At 48.6% G+C, this 16,217-nt stretch overlaps 1 protein-coding gene across 4 annotated transcripts in view; it reads right to left on the reverse strand.

Moving 5' to 3' along the window:
- LOC110507480 (RNA-binding protein Nova-1) overlaps positions 1 to 16,217 on the reverse strand; it is a 58,903-nt gene that overhangs the window by 29,254 nt on the left and 13,432 nt on the right. The window lies entirely within an intron of this gene.

Here is a 16,217-nt window from a genome sequence, read left to right on the forward strand (position 1 = left end):
CTCTCCCTCTCTCTCCCTCTTTTTCTCCCCCTCTCCCTCTCCCTGTTTCCCTCCCTCTCTCTTCTGTTAGGGCTGGACTGACATTTGTCCTTATCGCCTCCGACCAGTTGCAGCGTCCTGCTTCCTCCTTTCCCTCCATTGTTTTCTTGGGCCAATGGGGTTGAGTTTGGCCCTACGCAGTACCAGTTGTGGCGAGCTATTAATACAGAGCAATTGAGGAATCTCAGACTGTCGGTTTGCGTAAAGAGCCTCTGTGAGTTCCTGACAGCTGGTGTCCCATGGGTAATCTGGGCCCGACCAATCAGCCAGTGGATTATTAGGGCAGAGATGGCCATTGTCTTGGCATGTTGATGTGGGTAAGAGGGGTGGGGAGGGGAGGGCAGCAAAGGCCATCCTATCAGATCCTATCAACCCTATGTACCCTTTTTTGCAACTGTTTTCCTGTATTTTCAATTGTATAGGTAATTTCTATAGATATACTCTCTGCTTAAGGTTTGATATTCAGCAGCACAGTTGAACCCTACTCGTTAAATGAAGGCCTAGGAAAGTGATGACTATTGTAATGTAGCTAAAGGGGAAATGTGTGTGTGTGTGTGTGTGTGTGTGTGTGTGTGTGCATGGGAGGGAGGGGGTGAGGTTACATGGGGTAACCCTGCAGGAGAAGTGTCACTGTTTGACAAAGCTTTTCTCTGCTATGTTGACATCTCCCACAGTGCTCACAGAGCATGCTCAGTTGGCAGTCCCATCCCTACTACTCCTGTTGGTCTGACTAACCTCTACCTGGTTACTGCTATAGTTACAGTTACTATGGCAGGGAAACCCCTGGTTTCCTCCCAATCAAAAGCACACAAGACTGCTTAAAAGTATTTAGTACTTTCTTATTTACAATTTCTACGGGTGAAGGATTTCCTTCTGCAATCATCTGAACCTGAAATGAATGAAAATACGAATACAACTGAACTGTTGATGGGCATTATAGGGAACAGGTCAAATATTTTCTTCAAATGTGGTCAGATGAACCTCGTTTTGGAGCCTTTGGCCTGACACAAGTTATTGAGAAGCACTTCATGTAGTAGATGGATGGCCTGGCTGGGAGAATTCAGCTCCAGCAACAACTGCCATGCTGAGAGCAATGGGCCATTTCAAGAGCAGTTGTTTTTATGGAATCATTAATTGTGTGACTCATTCATTCCCTGCACGAACGGACAGAGAGGGGAGCAGAGGGGAGCTGCTGAGAGATGATGTCTGCCCTGGCCTCCCCTGCTCCCCTGCCCCTGAGAGCATGACAAACCTCACATGCAGCAGCAGCAGAGGGGGCAACCCTCCGCCTAAATGTCCTCTTACACAGCTCTTACATACACACTTCTCCTGGCTAATTCTGGTGGACGTCCAATGGCAGAGCCCATCTCTGGATCACCAGGAAGCACTTGATGATGTATTTAATTCTACCGCTTTCCCTGAAATCATCCCAGTTGAATCCCTTATTCCAATTCTGAGACTTCTTGAAAACAATCCAGTATTCTATCATGGCTGGATTCACACTGGGATAACCTTAGAGAGGGAAAAAGCCTGATACATACCAATCTTAAACTTTGAGATATGGTGGATAGGTTTAATGTAAGCTCATTAAAGGGAGCTCCATAGGCCCTGGTTAAACCCGGTAAACTGTGTACCTTTGATCTAATAGAAGGATTATCGGCCTATTATAGGGGAGACTTTCATCCATTTTGTTTCAATGGGTTTAATGTCACAAAATAGAGGAAATGTGATGAGGCAGAATCACTCAGCCATGTCACATATGCTGTGTTTGTTCTAGGCTGCCCGTGTAAAAAAATATCAGAATCCCCTTGCCTGTGTAAATGCAGAACGAAAACAAATCCAGATTAAAAGAAAGCTCTCAGACACTCGAAGTGTGTTGTTCTCATGGGTAAACAGAATACATACTCTCCAGTATCCTTATGGTCAAATTATGGTGTTAAACTATTTTTAGATTACAGGTTAACACTGAGTCACACCACAAAGGTTGAATAGATCAAAAACCCATGTCTCCAAGGGAAGAACTCACTGTCATTTAGAAAGTGCTGACCACAAGCTGATACCAGCCTAGCAGAGAGAGATTGATTGATTCATTGATTGACAGGGTACTGAACCCATAGAAATGGCTTAATGACCCGGCCCAGCTCCAGGGACAAAGTAGGCAGAGCTATCTGTCTCAGCAGACAGGGGGACACTGTAGCAGAAGACTCTGCCTGCCTGCCTGTTCTGACTAGGTTTTGGAACATGAACTCTCACCCGTGGAAGGGGTTACAGATGTTTCCTGGCTTGATGACCATCAGAGAGAGAGAGAGAGGAAGAGATAAAGAGAGGAAGAGAGAGAGAGAGGGAGGGAGCGAGGGGAAGAGATAGAGAGAGAGAGGGGAAGAGAGAGAGAGGGGAAGAGAGAGAGAGAGAGAGAGAGAGAGAGAGAGAGAGAGAGAGAGAGGGCGAGCGAGAGAAAAAGAGTGTGTGAGAAAGAGTCAACGAGGACGACTGAGAGAGAGGGAGAATATAAAAACAGGCTTCACCCTTCCTCTGTGACTCGTATTTTCCTGTCCACCCATCGCGGCTCACTTGATTGCACTTTTGAAACAGATGGGTCCCCTGAGTGTCGGGGGCTCATTGTCTAGCCCTACACACAAAGCAGGAGAGAGAGGTGCTGGGAGACAGGGGTCTCCAGGGATGCAATTTGTTTATGTGTGTTTTGCTGGAGAGAAGGAGGGGGTTGGTTCAGTCCAGACCCATGACTATTCCTCCTAGTCACCCAGGCAACCGGCAGGCCCCCCGAAAATATTACGGGGCAGCTGTTGCCTGTTGGGTGACGTAATGTGCTATTATTTAAAAAGGAGAGGTTGCATGTGAGGCGACTACACTGGATGTGGACGTTGCATGTGCTTATGCAATCATGAACAGTAAGGGAGGAGGGGGTGGGGGTCAAGGAAACTTGGCAAATGGTTGCCGTCCAAAATCACTTCATGTCTTTTGAATGTGGATGAGATGAGTGGTCAGAGAGAGAGAGAGAGAGAGAGAGAGAGAGAGAGAGAGAGAGAGAGAGAGAGAGAGAGAGAGAGAGAGAGAGAGAGAGAGAGAGAGAGAGAGAGAGAGAGAGAGAGAGAGAGAGAGAGAGAGAGAGAGAGAGAGAGAGAGAGAGAGAGAGAGAGAGAGAGAGAGAGAGAGAGAGAGAGAGAGAGAGAGAGAGAGAGAGAGAGAGAGAGAGAGAGAGAGAGAGAGAGAGAGAGAGAGAGAGAGAGAGAGAGAGACGCTCTGCAGCCACTGAGTCTGAGGGCCAGGTTGTGCCGGAGTACAGCCAAGGAACGCATTTAGGTCATTTAGGAAACCATATGAAAACGGAGTGTTGGTGTGGACAACTGGCCTGCAGATTTCTAGAGGAATAAGTAGAGGAACCTGTAGCAGCAAATCAGCAAACATAATTCACAACCTCCTTCTCCTCAGCTTTGCAATGATTGAGTACACCAGAGGAAGAATACGAAAATCTCAAAAGAATAACAAAAGCACTTGGAAGAAACAGTAAATTCCTCTAAGGTGATGTCACTCTTTTGAGTGAGTCCTGGGCCTTCTCCCCCCCTGTCCACTCAGCCACCCCCACTTTTACTCAGTTCGACTTCAGCCAGCAAGAATGGCGTTGTCATGGTTATGGGGCCCATGCCGTGCAAACAGCTGAAAAGATGCCATGTCTGCTCTCTCCGCTGGTCTGCACTTCATCTTCTCTCACACTCTGTCCCTCACCCCCCTAAGGCCCTCTTTCACACCTCTCTGAGACCTTCCAGCTAGTAGACAGTGCACAGGAGAGGGAGAGAGGGGGGAGAAGGGGGGGGTTTAGAAAGAGAGAGAAGGAAAGAGAGTTAAAAAGAGAGCGAGAGAGCGAGAGAGAAGATAGGGGAGAGAGAGAGAGCGATAGAGAGACAGTGGTGGGAAAGGAGTTGTGTTACCCAGAGAAAAACACATTCTGCCAGGTTGCTGTAAGGACTCTTGGAAGTTGTAATTTCCATGGACAGTTGTCACACTTTCTTCCAATTAAATTTCAAACGGGTCTAACTGCATGTTAACATGGCCACAGAGCCAGGGTAGGGAGATGTGTCAAACCAGCCTTGTTTGGCTGTGAACCAGGCTGCGTTAGCGAGGAGCAACGTGTTTACTATGAAGATGATTTCAAGTGGCTGATACTACTAACATCCTAAAACATCTGACCCACAATACACAAAGGACAAGAGCACACACACACACGCACGCACGCACGCACACGCACGCACACACACACGCACACGCACACACGCACAGAAAACTCACACGTCTAAAAACATACTCACAGAGGCCTATATATACAGCTATAATCACCAAACATTCACTCTGCTTAATGCACACATACCAGGCACACAGACCAAGAAAATAATCACACACTGACACACACATACCTAGAATAGATGCTCTCTTCCAGCTAAACCGTGCACATTTGAAACACACACAGAAACACAGTTACATATACACATTTCAGCAGCTCATTTGTGGTCTCAGGGCTTGTGTGGTAACTGGACCTCGTGTGAATTCTTGGTCAGCCCAGATCAGTCTAACGGTGACTGATTGCCATCCGCATTGGGCTCAGATGGAGGGAGGAGATGAGATCAGAGGAGGAGGGGGGGGGGGGGGGGGGGGGGGGGGCTGGAGCACTCTGAAACCCTGTCTCATCAACCCCTGGGCCGGGCCGTACTGCACAGACGGCCTAATTATGATACACCCACGCTCCCCTTCGCACACACACACACACACAATGAATAATGAGGCAGCTACTCTTGGTTAGTGGGGGATGGAGGAGAGCGAGAGGGTAGGAGGGAGGCAGGGAGGGAGGGAGGGATGAAGGAATGAGGCTAGGGGGGAGAGAAGAGAGGCTCTTGGCTGCCCTCCCTCACTGAACATCACCACTCCAGCCCTCCCTCACTGAACATCACCACTCCAGCCCACCCTCTCTGAACATCAACCCCCCAGCCCTCCCTCTCTGAACATCAACCCCCCAGCCCTTCCTCTCTGAACATCAACCCCCCAGCCCTCCCTCTCTGAACATCAAACCCCCCAGCCCTCCCTCTCTGAACATCAACCCCCCAGGCCTCCCTCTCTGAACATCACCCCCCCAGCCCTCCCTCTCTGAACATCAACCCCCCAGCCCTCCCTCTCTTAACATCACCCCCCCAGCCCTCCCTCTCTGAACATCACCCCCCATCCCTCCCTCTCTGAACATCACCCCCCCAGTCCTCCCTCTTTGAACATCACCCCCCCTCTCCTCAACATCGCACCACAGCTAGGTTTTTATTTATTTTTTATTTAACCTTTATTTAACGAGGCAACAAATTCTTATTTACAATGACGGCCTACACCAGCCAAACCCGGACGACGCTGGGCCAATTGTGCGCCCGCCTGCTTTTCTACTTGGATTCTATTATGTTGAATTGACTATTTGACTCCCACCCGAGCTATCCCTCTAGCGCCCTGTGTGTGTGTGTGTGTGTGTGTGTGTGTGTGTGTGTGTGTGTGTGTGTGTGTGTGTGTGTGTGTGAGGAGGACAGGAATGGAGGTCTGAGTTTAGACTGGCAGCAGTGGCCCGGGGCTTTAAGGAGCATTAAGGCTGGCTGTGACCTTCTCTGCAGTGGGCCCGGGCTCCAGGGTCAACCAGACCATGGTGGTTCCTGTCGATGGAAAGAGACGAGGGCCTGGTGAAGCCTTCACTCTGGGGATGGGGTGGAGGCAGCTGAAGGCAGTCGATTAGGGCTCTAAGCCTCTAACCCTACCCTCCCACCCCAAATGCTCCCTGTCCTCAACTCTTTTGTGTCATCCCCATTAAGAACATCTCCCCTTGGCAGTGTTGGGTACCGCACACCTGTCCCCGCTCGCCCCGCGTCCATCAAAGTTGTCAAAACATCCCCCTGGTCTGGTCTGGTCTGGAGGGTGGCCAGATTGTGTCCGCTGGCATCAACCACCCCACCCTACCCTTTGCCCCTCTGACTGTCTACTATCCGTGTGTCAGCTGCCTCCCTTCCTACCCACAGTGACTCACCCTCCGTTGCCACCCTCCTCCCTCTATCCTCCACCCGGTCGTGTGGCTCCCCTGACGAGCTGCAGGGTTTATTGGGCCGGTCACTCAGCTTTACAACCGTTTTCACAACTTTATAGACCGCTCTAATCCTGCCCCCCCCCCCCCCCACCTCTTCTTCTCCACCACCTCTTCTCCACGTCTTCTTCTCCACCTCTCCTTCTCCACCACACCTTCTCCAGCCATGATGATGGAGTCCAGTGGGAGCCGCAGATTCGAAACAGAGCTCTTTTCATTGTTTCCATGGGCACGTGTTGTGAGTAGTGTTGTTCCTTCTAAACTCTTATTCATCTGCACCAACAGCGTTTACTCAACAAATGACCTTTTCCATGGAGACAGGGGATGCTTGCCGTTTTACATCATATAAAATCTGTTCCCCATTTTATACAGCTGCAAACTGCAATGAGGCAATGGAGCCTGTGAACGGGCCTCAGCCAAATAACAGAGGCTCTGCAGTCTGCACTCAGCCCTACATGGGCTGCTATTTGAACTGCATTGTTGGTTAAGGGCCTGTAAGTGAGCATTTCACGGTAAGGTCTACTACACCTGTTGTATTTGGCACATGTGACAAACACAATTTGATTTGAATCGCGCAATCCCACGGAAAAACCACATGAAACCCATATGCTTGCCCATGTCGACACATCCTTTATCACAAGTGCTGTTCTACACTGTGTAAGCACTATGAAAGACAAACTCACCTATATGAATGTGCTCTCGCTCTCTCCTAAACAAACAGAATCTAACACTCACTGGAGTGTCAAGTAGACAGCTACGTGTCAGTCAATATGTTGTGAAATAGCTAAACCCCCTCCTGGTACAGGACGGCTGTTTTAGAAAACAGCGAAAGATTGCTCAAGTGGAGACCCAGTCTCTGAGACGACACTAGTAAAGACTCTACAGCTGAATCGGTGGATCAGACGTTTCCTTTCAAATGTGGTTCAGCATGAGAACGCCAAAGGTTTGAGTGTATGGGTCAAGGAGAGTCATTTGGCTTTTCCCAGGAAGCGTGGGGGTTTGTCAGGGTTAAAATGCTGCCCCCCACCCCCCCCCACCCCATTCCCCCCATTTTTCTCTCGTTGCCTGTTGGCAGGCGGACTGACGATCCCCTGTCCCCTCGCATCCCGGTTAGAGGTGTAATGCGGTATAGCGCGCGGCTCCAGAAGAAGCCTCTGAAAAGCAGCCTTCTCCTCTCGCACCTGCCAGGAAGAGAGGGGGGCTGAAGGCTGGGATCGCACGTGCGGCCCATGGGCGACCCTGGCCTGGGCTGCCTCTCATAGGCCTCTCTGTGTTTAGACTAGAGACATAATCAGCAGGACTATAATTATGCAGAGGAGAGGGTCTGACTCAACTAACAAAATGCACGGGACACCATTCCTACTCCATCCATTCCTCTTCTCTCTCCTCCTCTTTCTACAGATATTTTTACTCTCTCTCTCGTCTGATTTATGGGAGCAGTGTCCTCTTTCAGTCTTTTTGGGGGGTGTTTGTGTGGTTCCAACAGCAGGGTGAAAAAATAGCAATTAGCTATCAGCAAAACAACAATTAGCAATGTCTTTAGTGACTAACGGGACCAAGGTTTCACCCGTCTTTACTAATGCAGTGGAGCTGAGGCCGCTGCTCTAGGAGTGACATGAAAAACGCACTGACATTAAAGCATCCCAATTTAACACTGATGTCATTATCATTCATCAAAACCCTATGGCGTTGGATGGCTATGATTTCAACTGCCCCAAAATTATTTGTTTTATAAACAGCCTCACCAATTCATGCTGGGCAAACATTAGGTTGATTTACTGTTTCCATATATCTCTGTAATTAAAAAATACATCGTAAATCACCATATACTGTATTTTTGGTTAGCGAGTTGATAAATAAAAACGGTCTCAAATGATCATCTAGAGTGTGTCATGCAAGAGAAGAACAAGACCCCAGAATGTAGACGCCACGCATCATCAGACTCAGGTCAAGGGTTATGAAACCCATCAAGATCTCATCACAAGTCCTGTCAGGGCTCCAGCAGCCATGTGACAATGGGTCCGGATGTCTCATGACGTGGCTGGACACCAACTGTACTGACCCCAGCCAACACACCCACAGCCCTGCTCCCCTGCCCTGTTGCCCCCTAATGAGACCCCTCTGCCAGGTCACAGTTAATTAGCGCGCCCCGATCTGCCGCAATTAAAGTGTGAGTGCAGATTGTGTGTTGAAGGGGCCGTTCCAGCTAATGGCTTTGGGGAAATGAACCACAGAGAAGGGGGCGAGGATATAGGGGGTTGGGGCGGGGCAGACTTGGGGTGTGAAGGGGGGAGCTTTTCACTGGGGATTACAGATAATGGAGGGACAGGGGGCGGAGCTAGAGGCAGCTGTGGAACCGGGTCTTTTTTTTTTAGGGGGGAGATGGGGGTTACCGGGGGTGAGTGGGAGGGGGCACAGGGGGGGGAGCTTTGTCCCCATGTAAGAGACTGGGTCTGTAAAGATGGGGGGGAAATCCACTACCGGGGCGGCTCTCTTTTTCAATGAACCTCTTTGTCAGCGCTCACCTTCCATTTTTAAAGGGAATGCAAACTACACACAAAGCAGGTCTCCATCAGGCAGTAAAAGTGCAGCACGCTCCTTTAAGACATACACTCTCTTTCCCTCAGACAGAGTCTCCACCCACGGCAAGGACATTAGGAGATTTAGACCTTTGCTTCTAACCTCGTTCAGCAACGAGGGACATCTCCACGGCAACCATAAATGCTAAGTGTCATTGTGGTGAGTGTGCAATCACAGGCGAGCGTACTCAGGGCCCCAACCCTGCTATTGGGTGTCTGCGCGGCAGAGAAACCAGGCAATCCAGTTGGAGCACAGATGGCTCGATTTGCATATAAAGATCTTTTATTTTTCACACGTTCTCCCTTTGAATATCTGTGCTAGAACAGTAGCATAAAGCCAGCGACCATTATCATGATTTAAAGCTCACTATATTTGCTCTATGACTTAATACTTGAAAGTAACAACCACGATAGACCCAACCAACGTAAACGATCAAAACCACAATGTTATCGAATCCAAAAAGACTTCGAAAAACAAATCCAGTTCTCTTATCGAGGTAGAACATCCATACAAGCAAAAGGTCAATCTGACATTGCTGTGTTTTTGCTTCCCATCCTTTCCGCGGGCGCACAGAAACGACTGCAGCGCTGTTCGCTACCCATTGGTTCCCTGAATCTGTGGCCCCCTCGATCTGAGTCGAACATGGAGAGCCGCTGATGAGCTGCGCAGCCGCAGTCCCACGTCACTCTCCTCTCCTCTAGCAGAGACACAAGGCCCGAAGTGACAGACATCTTCCTGCTACACCTGCTGAGGCGAGGAGAGGAGAGGAGGGGGGAGGGAGGAAGGGAGGGGAGAGGGCGCCGTTGCTTGGGGAGCTGTCACTTTGATTCCGATCACCAAGGCAACAGGGTGTGCAGTGCAGTCCCACAAAACCCTGCTTTGTTTTGGGAGGCTTTGTACCTCGAGAACACCGTACACACGTATACACACACAAGCATGCATGTGCACCAGTGGAGGCTGCTGAGGGGAGGACGGCTCATAATAATGGCTGGAAAGGAGCAAATGGAATGGCATCAAACACCTGGAAACCATGTGTTTGATGTATTTGATACCATTCCACAGATTCTGCTGCAGCCATTACCACGAGCCCGTCGTCCCGAATGAAGGTGCCACCAACCTCCTGTGATGCGAACACAGGAAGTCTCTCTCTCTCAGCTCTCTAACATCCCACAATGCAGCTCAATTCAGATGACAAAATAAGTCAATTGTGGTGGTGATTTAGACGTCTCAGTGGGTGGGGCTGAGCTTTGTGAGAACATGTTTCAGGAGAGAACACGTCAACTCTTTTCTCTAACTCGACTCTGTTGTTGAAGCCAGAACGTCTGTTGTCTCCTACACTGTCACTCATGGCGTGTTCCACAGTAACGTTTTTTTCACCCCTCTTTTTGTCTGAAGTGGCTGGCCTTGTTGCTTAGCCAAGCAAACCTAAATAAAGACCACGCATTTTTGTGATGAGCTCGCAGGAAATATGCAGCTGATGACAAGACGTGAAGAGAGAGTCAGGCAGTTTGATAGCCATCAACTATATTCTGCTGGCTTCAGCAGGGTGGTACACAACAACAAGATATATTGTGATTATACCAAATCATACTCATGGCATTGACAAGACATGGAGAGTGAGTTGCATTATTTCATTAACTGCTAGGATAGTACAATGAGCTAGAAAGCCTGGGTTCGTATCTCCTTAGACAGCATATTTCAGTGGAGGCTGGTGGGAGGAGCTATAGGAGGCCAGGCTCTTTGTTATGGCTGGAATGGAGTCAATGGAACGGAGTCAAATGTGGTTTTCATACGTTTTGATCTGTTTCATACCGCTCCATTTATTCCATTCCAGCCATTACAATGAGCCCATCCTCCTATTGCTCCTCCCACCAGCCTCCACTGGTAGACTTGCTGTAGCTATCAAACTTATACAACACACCCAAACATGTGGTCAAGCTAGCAATCAAACAAATGCATAACATGCTAAAACGGATCAAACTATAGGCCAGTGCCTGCACACACACACCACACACAGTGTGACATGAACCTCTTGAGGCAGATGGCTTCCCCCTTCCCCCACCCTTGAGGGGCTGAGCGGTCACAATGGCAAAGACTCTATTGTCATTAAGAGTGGCCCACCACTCTCTATTGTCGCTGACAGTTTGGGGCCATCATTGACCATTCAAACCACTGGATATTGCTTTCCTTCATCACTCTCCCATTCTCTCTGCTCCCCCAATCTGTCACATACACATTCCCACCTCTAATTGAGGCACAACTCTCTCCTTCCACATTCACCTCATCCATTCACACAGCTACTCTCTCTGAAACCTCATCCATCCATACAGCTACTCTCTTAGAAACCTCATCCATTCATACAGCTACTCTCTCAGAAACATCATCCATTCACACAGCTACACTCTCAGAAACCTCATCCATCCATACAGCTACTCTCTCAGAAACCTCATCCCTTCACACAGCTACTCTCTCAGAAACCTCATCCATTCATACAGCTACTCTCTCAGAAACCTCATCCCTTCACACAGCTACTCTCTCAGAAACCTCAACCATTCATACAGCTACTCTCTCAGAAACAAAAGACCCGTAGCCATAATCTCTTTACTTATGCCTTCAACCATAGAAATTAATATGCCTGCATCAACCCCCTCTAACAAACAGGCTCTAGCATTGATTAGTCCTATGTAGGTCTGGGCCTCTTTAGGTCAGGCAGTAGCAGTTGTTGTATAGTCCCAGAGAGGAGACAGCACAGCTGGGGCAGAGCTTTGTCATGCCAGCACAAAGGAAGGATTGAGGTGGGCTATTTTCGACTCCCTTCGTACATAATCAGCCTGTAACAAAAGCCCCCTTCCCTCTCTGTCAGCCAGCCCGGCTACAGCCAATCACAGGACAGCTCTGGCCTGTCTGCTGTGCCGGCAACCACAGAGGTGTATTCTGATTGGTTGCCAGGTCTGATGATGTTGTGATTGGCAGGTGCCCTGTGGCGTGAGATTCACTGGGTCAGATTTCCACAATTTAGACACAGAAGAGGAACCTGTTCAAAGATTCTTAAAAGAAAGTAAGATAATGACTGGATTCACTGTCCCCTGCATTCTTTTACTGGGGAGAATATTGTTGCAGGACTTTTTTTAAACCATGTTTCATGACATACAATTTCAGCTGGAGATAATGCACCCGTTTGGTTTTTATTCAAGCATTTTTAAGAAAACATTGCTATTTTTTTACTCTATGGTGTGAGTTATCAGACTGACTGGCTGTGGTGCTGCAGGGGGAGTCTGGGGGGGATATGAGTAACCGTGTGATAAAACTCAGCGGGTGGAAAAAGATTACTGCCTCTCTTCCCTTAACCTTTCCCTGCACACTTAGCCACAGTTCTAATTTCCAGAAGTAAACACAGACTTAGGCCTGTTAGATCAATGGAGGTTATGCAGGGAATGGATTATCGAGGGGTGTTTGATAGTGAGAGTGTAGGGGGTTGATGACAATCATATTTCACCATGCAGGCGGGCAGGATGCTCCCACTCCCGGCACAATTGATCTGTGGGATATGTTGATGGAGGCCGGTCCCAGTGAGCTCTTTTATTATATCTGATTAAAAAGCTGGAGCACATGGAACCGGCGAAGGTACACCACCTCAGAGACTGAAGACAGCAGGGTGAGAGAGTGAGAGTGAGAGTGAGAGAGAGAGAGAGAGAGAGAGAGAGAGTGAGAGTGAGAGAGAGAGAGAGAGAGAGAGAGAGAGAGAGTGTGAGTGAGTGAGTGAGGTGAGGTGAGGTGAGAGAGAGAGATGCAAAATGGGATCGGAGGGAAGAGGAGAGGAATGCATCTGGGTATATACGTCTGCAGGTAGCTACAATGTCCTGCACTCTGCTATGGATGTGGCTCTTAGATTGATTAGCCATGCCTTTCCTGGCTGGGCAGGGTGATTGATGTGGCCTGATGCAGGCAGTGGCAGAGGTGAGTGAAGCCTCTGGGTTAGTTACACAAGGCAACTGGGTGATGGAGTGGACCTGGAAGCGAACAGAATGTCCAGCAGTCTATCTCGCCAAACTGACTACATCACAAACATAGCTGTCATATACAGTCAAGCAAGGCCACCTTGATAATGCCAGAAAAACATTCAAATCAAAACAATAACCCGGTGAAGATAATGTGGATGATGAGGCTGATAAGTAGTAGTTTAGTCCTCGTCATTCTAATCCTCCCTGTGCTCCTGTGTGTGCTGCCTGCCTGTGACGTGACAGCCCCATGGTGGCATGGTAGAGCGTGCAGTGATCGCTCAGGCACTGACTGGCACCAAGGAATTATTCAGCCAGTGGGCCGTTTGTTGGCGTTCACGGTGACGTCACACATGATGGAAAACAAAACAAAGCCAGTGGGATTAAGGGGACCCCCTCTGCCCCCACGGTGACGCTGGGCACCCTGTCACCAGCCTGTGATCCCTCACTGGGACTACTGCGACTGCTGCTGTTACTACTGGCGACACTGTCACTACTGCTGCTCAACAAAGACCCTCCACATACTAGGCTGACATGCACACAGGCACTGAATACAGCTAGGTAGCATTGACTCAGCATCAGCCAAGCGCTGTGGAGTTCATGATATTGTATTAAAATGAAGATGGAGTGTATTGCTATTAAAATGAGAATGGTTGCTTTTAAAGCTGCACCAGTAGCTAGTAGAACGGCTCATAATAGTGGCTGGAACGGCGCATATGGAATGGCATCAAACTATGTATTTGATACCATTCCACCTATTCCGCTCCAGCCGTTACCACGAGCCCGTCCTCCCCAATTAAGGTGCCACCAACCTCTTGTGAGCTGTACATGTATGCCAATGGCATAATATTGGCAGTGGTGGATATGGGATAATTGTCTATGTTTTCTAAAGGTAATCAATGACAGAAATCATTGACAGTTCAAGGCAAAACTATCTCAACCCAATGAAACTGGCTTGTCTCTAGGTGTGAGTTCACGGAGTTTAACATAAAAAGACAGTCAAAATAGTGGTATCCTTCCACCATTAGCCTTAAAATGCCCCTTCCCATATCTAACTACTCCCCTGAACAGCATCACTTCCTAGAATAAAACTACAGCCTGGAATGGCTGACCAGAAGTGAAAAGAGAGAGGGCAATCTAGAGAATGAAAACACAACTTCATATCAATAGTGAAGCTCTCCGTTAAGCGGCATGGCACATCAAACTATGCATTCATCCCAATATTTCTGACATTCAGTCAGAATCAACATCAACAATTGTATTTAGATTACATACTGAATTAACGGAATAACTGAATTAAACCACAGACGGTAATAATGATTCATCTAGAAAATAGACCGTAAATGAAAACAAACACAAAACTAATTTCACCCAAACGAGTTGGATATGCAATATTGCGGGTTTTCATCCCTCAGTCAAAAAGCTTAGAGCCTAAGCGGCTTAGGAGGGCGAAATCAGTAATGTTGATAATGCAGTGGGAAGGGCTGTGGGGTTGGGGCAAGGTATTAAATACTGAAAACCGAAATCATGGCAGAGGATTAAGACAAAGCTTCAATATGGTGCCTCGCTCCAGCGATAGGGAGGGACAGAGAAGCTGGAGGGAAAGATCAGTGAGTGGTTGGTCAGGATACGCTAAACGTGGAGGGAGTCAACATTGAGGAACAAACAACAAGACAGACGGACGGGGGGGGGGGGGGGGACTGTCGCTCACTTCAAGGGAGAGTTCTTTATTCTTCCACCATCGTCACACGACCCTGTGGTGACTTCATACCGGGAGGGCATCCTAAGGGATGGGTGTCATAGGTGGACAACGACAAACGATTTGTAGGTGGTAGCCTGTAGGTGGGTTCATAGGTCAAAAACATGTAAAGGCTGTGGTCTTTATGAACCATGTGTCAATAAGCATTTTAGTGTAATGTATGTATCTCCCAAATTTGCAGCAGGTCCTCAATTTAAAGGAGGGAAGGAGACACCACCTCCATTCTCTTGACCTACTTAGGGTCTCTGGAGACAGTTAACAGCTTCCAACGAATGGAGAGGTGACCCAGAACAAGTAAGCTCATCACCTGGATGATAATTGGACTGGAAAACACCTAGCTATCTTCTTGTATTCCAGCTAACATATGAAAGTGAACGAGAATATAGCACCTTGGTGCTCTTCGCCATTTAATTGTTTTTTTTATTTAATTTTAATTGAACCTGTATTTAACTAGGCAAGTCAGTTAACAAATTCTTATTTACAATGACAGCCAAACCCAGACAACGCTGAGCCAATTGTGCGCCGCCCCATGGGACTCTAATCACGGCCAGCTGTGATACAGCCTGGAATCGAACCAGGGTGTTTGTAGTGAAGCCTCATGCACTGAGATGCAGTGCCTTATACCGCTGCGCCACTCAGGAGCCTATCTGAAGGCATGAAATGAGAAATGTTGACATTGACTTTCTTAATCAGTTTCCAGCATTTCTCAAATGTCAATATCACATACAGCATGAGTGGGAAAAGCCTGACTAACCTGTACCCCGCACATAACCTGTCCTAACCTGTACACCCCCTTTATATAGCCTCGTCCCTGTGTCCACGCAAGGTCGCAGTAAAATATGGCCTCTACTTTCCAGTAAACATTGCAGCGGCCTATATTTGGAAGGGGCTGTATCTAATAAATCTTGGCTCCAATAATAATGAATGTTGCCTGTCTCGGCCCAATACTGCTGTGGCCAACTAATTGGTTGGGAATGAAATGCTGGTGAGGCACTATCCCAGGGTGAATTGAGGGAGCACGTCTTGTGCGGTGGGACAGAGTCTCAAGCGCGACACGGCCATTTGCTTCCGACTTGATTCAACTTTTTTCATCATTCCCCACGGCACCCACTACGCCCAGCGCCTCCCTCCGTGCCCCCCTCCCAGACGGGACATCGCAGCAGGTGGACCTTTTGATTTGTCACCCAGGAAGAGCCGCCCGGTGCTCATTTGCATACAGATGCCTCCTTCAGTGCAGAGGAAGGCCCCCCGCCCCGCCCCCCCACACACACCCCGCACTCCTCCCACCCCCCCCCCCCCTCCCCGCACTCCTCCAAGACGACAGAAAGGGGCCCTTACAGCCATCTTTCTTTAGCCCCCTTTCACTCTCTTCCTCCCTCTTTCTGTGGTCCTTTTCACTCTCTATCTCAACGAGGCCGTTCTCAACATAAGATCGCTAGTTACTGCCAATTGCAATAAGGGAGGAGTGTTGGGGGGTGGTGGGGGTCTCACATCTTGCATCTGCTCTGGCTGGCTGGAGTATGGGGTCTTGAGTCCCAGGGAGAGGAGATACAATAGAGATGACCTGTTCTGTTGACAGGGCTAGCAGTAGAAGGATGTACAGGGAATTAGAATGCTCTTCTAACAAGGAGCCCAACATCTGAAATTGATTCTACCTTCTCCCATTTCACATGTCCAGACAAGAATCCCATTGAGTGCGATAGAGATATAACATGTACAGTGATTG

Source organism: Oncorhynchus mykiss, chromosome 27 (genome assembly GCF_013265735.2).
Source record: "Oncorhynchus mykiss isolate Arlee chromosome 27, USDA_OmykA_1.1, whole genome shotgun sequence".
Classification (NCBI taxonomy): Eukaryota; Metazoa; Chordata; class Actinopteri; order Salmoniformes; family Salmonidae; genus Oncorhynchus; species Oncorhynchus mykiss.